The 9139-nt window shown below is 28.0% G+C and overlaps 1 long non-coding RNA gene across 1 annotated transcript; it reads left to right on the top strand.

The window, feature by feature from the left end:
• Positions 1-2099: 2099 nt before the first annotated feature.
• On the top strand, positions 2100-8845 carry LOC136980771 (uncharacterized). The gene is made up of 3 exons (XR_010881599.1): positions 2100-2245; positions 7657-7822; positions 8740-8845. It is a non-coding gene; the product is annotated as an uncharacterized lncRNA (long non-coding RNA).
• Positions 8846-9139: the final 294 nt, after the last annotated feature.

The following is a 9139-nucleotide window of genomic DNA, read 5'->3' as shown; positions in this document are numbered from 1 at the left end:
TAAGGTCCCCTGAATCAAAAAGTGTAAAAATCTCGAGGGGGGTTCATATTTTGACTGATTGCCACACTTTCTCTCTGTTATATGTTACAGCAGGGAAAGTAAAATGAACTACTTAACAGTAGATTTAGCCTTATTTATGGAAAGAAACATTAATTTACATCGCTTGTAGCTTGTTGTTTTGCATGAAAGGTTAAATTGTGGGGCCTTCTCTATGCCCAATCCCTATATAGAAGGGTTTGAATGTAAACACTCCTCCCCTCTTTCTCTTATAAAAATACAGTATAAGAGCAAAAACCTATCGGACATAATAGAGAAAACTTAAAGGATATTGTAAAATGCATTATCCGTAGAGAGAATTCTGGAAAGAGATCGTAAACATTATCAATATGTCATTCAACTTGGAACGTTTCTGATTTGTCTTCCAAACATTCGGTAGGAGGGAGAAGGTAAAAGTCCTTTCTCAAATCTTACCGTAAAGAGCCATTTAAAGTTTCGGTTAGTGGCGATTCTTCGTGATTAAATGTGTGGCGTATAATATATACATACGTATGTTAAAGCCATTTTCGCGAGTAAAAAATTCAGCGAATAAGCTTCGATTTTCTATTTTTCTCCTTTTTAAATAATTAAATCCTATCGGTTCATTGTTTCCTGATAGTTCATAAAGTGCAGCTGTTGCTTCTATTGTTATAACTTGAAAAAAATAATAATAACTAGATGTTATCTCTGGCAAACAATATAGATTTTTCATGAAAATATGTAAAAAATAATAGCGTTTTATCGTATTTAACAATTAGGATTTAAAGAAACGTGACAAACTTTAAAAATTTGTATATCCATATACAAATATACTTAAAATTTAAACATATTTTATATAATTATCTCGAGTCCTTGAAATAATACTTTAACGTGTAAACACGTGTTCAAGTGATTAAATCTTTGAATTGTTTTTAGTATATAGCATCAAACAATAAGATAATTTGATTTAATAGTTTTTATACCGAAAAGAAAGAGATCTAAAACAAAAAAAAAATTCGTCGATTTTTGAATATTTCTGGCCCACTAAAGTGGATAAAACCACTGAACTGTACAGTACTGGGGCCTTATAAAGGCAAGTGTTCGGAAACTTAATGGATCTTCCAGAGGCCTGGTAATATTTCTATCTCTCAGGAATTTAAATCAATTCGTTGCTCGAAGTCATTAAAGTGTTTCTCCTAAATTCTCTATACTTTACTCACCCGTGCATAAAAACGATATAAAATTTTCATAGAAATCTTAAATTAAGTGCAAATTGTTGTCAATCTCCATTAAAAAAAAAAAAAAATGTATAAAAATATATTTATTTATTATTTATATATATATTCTGGAGGGTTCTACCGCTGAGGTTACTAAACTTTTAAAATCGTTTAGCAGAGCGGAATCGAATATTTAATAACAATTTTCCAGTTCTTGAGGAATATTCTCATAGACACATAAAAAAAAATGAAGTCGGTAAAGACATGTTAAAATATCAAATTTTACATAAACATTAAAAAAATCATTTTAATAAAGTTTTTCCCTCTTCTAAATGGTACATTTATCGAATCATTACAATCTTTCATGTTTGATTTATTTAAATTTTAAAAAGAACCAATGAGAGTCGTTTTTCTATAACTTGAGTATGAGTAATTTGCATATTGACCAATGAAATGCCGGCAGACGAACTGCAGAGTCGAGCGCGTGAATACAAAAATAATCATTAAAATTTAAGTTTTGAAAAATTGTCATTTTAAATTTTATATTATTATTATTATTATTTAATACAAGTATACGAATAAAATACGTTTAAATTATTTAAATTTTAAATTGAGTAATTTAGATATAACAAATTTTTTATTTCGTTAAATAATTTAAAAGTTTCATCTATTAGCCAATCAAATGACCGCTTTTAATACAAACGGAAATAGAAAAAGAAAAACCAATGAATTGCCGACAAATGAAGTAGTCAGTTTATCACGTAATTTGCAAAATAATTAAATTTAAAAAATATACATATACATAAAAGTTAATTACGCTTAAAATTATTTAAATTTTAAATCGGCTAAATAATAGTGACAATTACAGATATTCTTTTCCGTAATAAAGCGATTTCGTGTCTTAACCAATCAAATGACGACAGACGAACTTTTTCTTAGACGAAGGGCGTGCGGCGGACATTTTGTTAAAGTTCAAGAACCGAAAGAAACTCTAGAAGAACGAAGTATTATCGGTAAGTATTTTATTATTGATAAATGAACGTACATAAGAAGTGAATGAAACGAAAACTAGGACGTAAATTTATTGTTATTCGATAAGGAGCGAGGCAGTTTATCAATATAACGAGTTCAAAATCTATAGAACGCCCTTTGGCTCCTTGTCACTTATGTTTCTTTGTGTTCAATGTAATACATTTCCTATTGAAATGAACTTTTAGTGACAGTTCCATCTTAACAACATGGAGGCTGAAAGTGGTATAGTGGTGCCTCGTACTTCGAACTCTTCAGAGTTCGAACGCTAAATTCGAAAAATTTCGCTTCGGAGCTCGATCGATGCTTTAAAGTTCGAACCGCGTGCTCCAACCGTAAAATAAGCTTTTGAACAAAGAATACAGTTTAAAATTAGCAATCATGTGTTAAATGTCACAACTGTTATAATTAAATCGCATGTGTGTGAATTCGCTTTCCATTATTTCTAATGGAAAAAATTAAATTCGAAGTACGAGGCACACACTGTTTATCATTATATTTAAAAATGTAAATACAGTATACACCGGGGTTGTCACGAAAGGAGCCACATACCGCGTATTAGAAGTATATCGTGTATTAGAACAACGTTTTATATTGATATATTTTCATGAAATGGATTATTAGGTTACACTAAAAATCGTGATTACACAAATTTTTAATCAGATCTTTTAATGAGTCTGGAAACAAACCTTTTCAACCCTGACATATTTGTTTGCCCGAGTCCACACAAAGTTTAGTTTTCTACGAGTACTTCTTCAATAAAACACCGGTTTGTTTCTGCCCGAATACGTTTATAGATCACTTAATTGTGTCTACAAAAGTAACAGCTACTTATTAACATTGGATTTTTATATACGATGGTGGACAAACTGGCTCTTCTAGCCTCTTATTGTGACTCCCGTATATCGGACTCCGTGTCTTTATTACTTAGAGTAAGGGGGTTCGACTTTTGTGCTATTCTTTTATATATATATACTCCCATTAAGTGATCTATAAGCCTATTCTGACAGAAACAAACCGGTGTTTTATCGAAGTAGTACTGGTAGCAAACTATTTAAATTTTGTGTGGTGTCAGGCAACAGATTTGGGGGTTTGTTTCAAGACTCATGAAAAGATTTGATTTAAAAATCTGTGTAATCACACGTACTATTTGGTTTTAAGAGCAAACGTATTACAATTTATTAATTTTCAAATGTCTTAAGATAGGAATCTTTGAATTCCTTATAAAGTATTTAATGAACAGCCTACATTATTTTTGCTATATAAAACAAATTTTGTTAAATGATGTTAAATAAACGTTTCTATATAAAAGAACTAGTCATTAAAATTGTCAAAGAGGATTTAATTATTAAACTTTAAAGCTGCTTTACTAATATTAAAACAAAATTTCCATTTAATGGTAATGCATTTATTAAATAAGCTTTTAAACTCTATATTAAACTTTGAATTAAATAAAAAGATGCTTTATTTGGTGATGTATTAACCTATGAACCCTTTGCGAATATAAATATTTAATTTGTTGAACAAAGATATAAATTAAATCATAGCGAATGATATCAAACAACCTGTTATAAAGTGACATTCAAGTAATATATTTTTTTCATACCGTACATTACTTGGCAAAGCGCAAACGAGTATTGTTGTTTTCAGTGTTTAGAGTTCTTCCAAGTTCATGTCAAACCGATGCCAAAGACAAACCAAATAATATTTTGGGGGTTTATCCTAAAAATTTAGTGATATAGAATAAATTAAAATAAACGGATTTAATATACTTTACACATATTATATTTGCTACGTATAATATTCTACAGTATTGTAGAATAGTATAGTCAATACATGGTAAATACTCTTATCATATCTCTCATTATTATCTTATCGAGAGTTTCATTACAATGATATGTGCTATAGAAACCAGGGATATATATGTAAGTAGGCAAAAAATTCAGATAAGACTACGGCATCCTCGCATCTTAAGAGAAGACAGCGGGTCATAACCTATAAGGAGACAAGATAAAGCTATAATAATGAAATATGTACATTAATATATCTATATTATTATTGTAAATAATAATGTTTGCAACAGATATCGAACATGGTATTTGAATAATATTAATAATCACGATGAAACATTCTAAACTGTAATTATTGTTCATATACTTTTGCATAATATTTTGTACCTTTACAATATAGCAGAGGGCTTCATTTGTACGTTATATTTGCATGGAATAAAATTATTTAAGGTCGGAAAAGATAAAAATTTAATTTTTAATATTATTTTTTGGGTGATATATTTTTAGTTTTCTGTTATGTAACGATTCTAGTTTCGACCTATACATCACTCCGACTCGTCTAAAATAAATCGTTTTTATTTTTACCAGAATACTGCAGTTTCGAGATCTGTAAATTGTCATTTGAAATGAAAAAAACCGATTTCCTCGAAACTGTCCGTCTTCGTTACAAAATTTCCAATATCATGTATTTTTATCCATGTTTAGGATTTTACACCTCTTTTTTAAACAGTAGAAGATAATCAGCTAACAATGAAGTGACAGTGATTAGGTTGAAAAACTCATTTCCCGATATCTTAAGAAATTATTTAGGTTGATACACGATATAAATGAAGCCTCTCGTGATACGATAACTTACTGAATTAAGAATCAATCCAAGGCTTTTTTAGTAAAATGTAAAAAAAAAACTGATGTGACAGTTATTTATAGAATATTTTTAGTATTACAACGAGGTAGAAAATACACATGTCAGATGCGAAAGAATTCATCGAAGAAATTTGATAACATTTTCAGATTAGTCGTCATTACTCCTTAATGATATCCGCTAACCTCTTGTGAAATGAGTAGTTCAGAAGGATTATATTTTCTTCACTCGTTATAAGAGAAAAACATTTTCTATTTGCTCTTTTGCAAATTTGACCTAGTTTTATTTGTTTTTTTACTCCTTTACTACTACTAACTCAGTTTTGGAATTATTAATATTCTACGATATTCCCACTGTACTTTATCCAAGTAATAAAATATACAAAATTTAATTTGATAAAATTATTTTAAATTATATGAGATATCGATTTATTTACTCGAAATTTCATTCCAATTTTCTTTATGTTTAAACCACATACAGTATAAATGACATAATAGTGAATAGATTAATACAACTCTCTCTAGAGGGGAGACATGTTCTCATTTCGTTTCCATCAGTCGTTCGTTAAGAATTGGTTCTATCGAGTCAGGACAATAACTGCAGTTTTATAATTCTCTTCGGATTATTTAAAATTTTTAAAAATTCTGTTTTGTCTACATTAATAAGGAATTTTAAAGGTATTATTTTAGAAAGGATTAAATTTGTTATATATATATGTATATATATATATCAATGATTCCCATCTGATTTCATCCAAAGTGAGTTACTGATGAAGTCATGTTGCCGATGCACATAATTTCTCGGTCCTTAGCCACGAGCAGTGATAGTTGCTATCTCTTAAGAAATGAAAGAAAAAATTCTGATAAAAGTAAGGGTGAACGAATTGTATTGAAAGCCAGTTATCAATTAATTTCGCACTAAAAATAAATCCGATAGAATACAAGAATTTTCATATTATAACAATATTAAGTCGGCGAACTACCAGAGTCCTTTTTTAATATTGATAACGTTATTTGAAATTAATTCGGTAATAAATAAAAATTTCGTAAGGTAAACAAGAGATTAATTAACTAAATGTATTGATTTTTATAAGATTTTCGACCTTAAGAATTTAAAATAATATTTTATCACAATTTTAATTTTTTGTGGCGAAAATAAATGGTTCAACGATACTTCAAAGTATCGACAAAACGTTTGAAGATTTTTTTTTTCAAGCTTATTTTTCTTGGATTTTTTTCGAAATGGCTCAAAAACCAAGTGACGTAGTTTTGAAATATTGTTCAAGTTTTTAAATTCATAAAAATATTTCTTCTTACAACAAGGATATTTTTCTTTCTTGAATTTTTTATACAATAAAAATCAGTTTTTCTACCTTTTTTTTAGTTTTTTAAATATTCCCCTTTTAAGACATTTAATTTTCTTCATTTACTTACGAGACGTTTTATATTTTAAAATAAATGGCTTTGTTTATAAATTATAAAAGATATTCTGTACAATTTTTAAAAATTATGTTACTAGCCAGACTAATATATATTTGGAAGGAGGAATCCTACTCTTAATTGACTGTGTCTCTGGTAAATACACAAAAATGATAATATTACTATTATAGAAACATTATATTTTAACAGTAACTTTTGAAGTGAATGTACTGTGAATAGATTCGTAAATACACGTTTATTCCAATTATTTATGGCTTCACATACAGAAAGATCTCAATATAAAATGGTAGGACTACATAATTTAAATTTGGCTTCCCTCCGAGACAAACTTTCGTAAACAGTTTCCCAAATTCATTAAGATGTTTATCAAATTATCTTGCCATAAACTCGGTTATCATGCTATTAACTTTGATTAATTAATACGGATTTTATAGTGTTATCGAACGACTACTGATTATAAAATCGACTACCGATTAAGTGCTATGAAGTATGTTGCCACATATTTAAAAAAAAATGATGTTACGTGTTATATAAAGTAGAAGATATTAGAAATTTGGCTTAAATCCTAATATATAAATTAAAATAAAAATGTTATCGGGATTATTTGATGTTGCAGAAGAGCGATCAGAAGATAAAAAAATCTATATATATATAAAGTTTATATTAAATTATTGGATAAACCAGGAATTCTCTTACATGTTTTTAACCACATTATTGCTTTTAAACAAATTATAACTAAAGGACTTTCGATTTATTTAACATAAATCCCGTATTTAATTGACTCTGAATGCCGATGTGATAAGAAAATACGGTTGTTTAAAGAATGGAATAGTTGAAATTAGGTTATTTTGAACGTTTGGGTTAAATTATCGTGTAATGAATTAAATAAGTGATTGCAACATAAACCATAAATTGAATTTATAATTAATTCGTAAGGAAAGTTCCGCATTAACAAAATTAATTTAAAGTCCTCGAACGAAACGTAAGATATGGTAATGCCCGAGTTTAAAATCATTTTACTATCCTAATGTAAAGAATGAAGCAGAAAAGAGTTTTCTTTTCGCAATATTTAAGGTCAAGGCCGTTTAATTCAAAGTATTTTAGTTGCCATGGACACGTCACATAATCGAGAATTATTGAGAGCAAATGTAAGATTTACTCAATATCTACATAGTGTCGAACTCTTCCAGAATGTTTTCAAACAGCTTATTCAAATTTCCACTAATCGCTAGTGATATAAACTTTTATTTTTAACTTCGAAATTTTTCATCTCTATAAAATAGTAAGTTGTGAAGAATTATTAGAAGCAGGTCACTGACTTTAATCAATATGAAAGAATCTAAACTGGAAGTGGGATAAAACAAAACTGCGCATGATCGGTGGATGTTGGTGAAAAGTATTGTCGCATCTCATTCCTCCTTCAGTCTTCCACTAGAAGATCACGAAGAGAATGACTTGTTTAATCATCACGTAAGTAATATACTTTCTTTGAGATCATTTTCGTTCGATTTTTTTTTTTTTCCTTTTAATTAAATTGATGATAATAGAATTTAAACACTAAATTTTCGTAACGATTCAGTTAAAAATCTACAATATTAACTCTCAATAATTTGTAATTTTACTTTTATAGTAAGTTGTAAAATCTAATTTCATATTTCAAGTCGGGTTAAAATTGTCCGAAATGTGTGTTTAGATCTTTATTAAAAGTATTATATGACAATTTTTTGAATGTTGTTGTTTAATAGTTTGTAATTTTAAAAAACAAAAAAAAAACTTTTTATAAATGGAATTTTTTCGAAACTTTGTTTTTATCGACAACCGCCCGAGGTTTATTATTAAACGAGCTTCTTTTATTTTGACTTCACACTTTACTTCTTATCCACAAAGGATAGGCTATGTAGCCCGAAGCATTATATTCTCGCAAAGTTTGCAGAAACCATTGTTCAAGCTTCTTAATTCATACATCGAGTTTAAAAGATAAATTCCATTTTCTTATATTTATGAAATAATCTCGAAATAAATCCTTCGTATAAGAGTTAAGATTAATATATTTTATTTTCTTCATTGTTTGAATTATAGGCATTATTTTATTTTACGCTCTTCTAGATAAATTGCTTGTATGTAATGTATACGTAAATCAGTTTAACTGTAACAATTAAACTATAAATTAAAAAACAAAAAGTGCTGAAAGGCTAGCTGAAAGATATTTTTTTAAATATAAGATAGAGAATTGATTACGCAATTTAATTTTTCTTAAATCTCCCAGTTTATAATAGGATTTTCACTTGAATTGTGAAATATGTATTTAAATAAAGTATTAATAATTTTAAAATATTGTTTTCGTTTTTAACTTTCAAATTAATTTTTATTCATTTCAAAATCTACAGATGCTGCTCATATTTTCAATACCGGATCAAAACTATATAAGATGACTTTGCTAATTAAGCTGTTCATCCGAAAGTACATTTCAAATGCAGGTGATATGTAAGAGAGTAAGTATAGTTATTTAATAATTTTTTTTATAGTTTAAAATAAAAGCAAGAATATGACAGAAAATATATATATATAACGTTTTAACCTAATTACATAGAACTTTGACCCTCTGCATTTTGAATTTAGAGGTCCAAAATATTTAGGTAAACGAAAATAGATCGCTAGTGCTCCCTTTCTCTTTTAGTCTGCAAGTGTTTAGCGCTTGTGTGTTTACAAGAATTCCAAATTTTAGAAATATAGAAAAGACAAATGATTATATAAATGACATTTAATATTTTTAAGGTTAAGGACGAA

The sequence above is a fragment of the Centruroides vittatus genome, unplaced genomic scaffold (assembly GCF_030686945.1).
Source record: "Centruroides vittatus isolate TY-2023 unplaced genomic scaffold, ASM3068694v2 contig_723, whole genome shotgun sequence".
NCBI classification, from domain to species: Eukaryota; Metazoa; Arthropoda; class Arachnida; order Scorpiones; family Buthidae; genus Centruroides; species Centruroides vittatus.
Note: the sequence above shows the minus strand (reverse complement) of the source record. Positions and strands in the feature narration are given on the sequence as shown.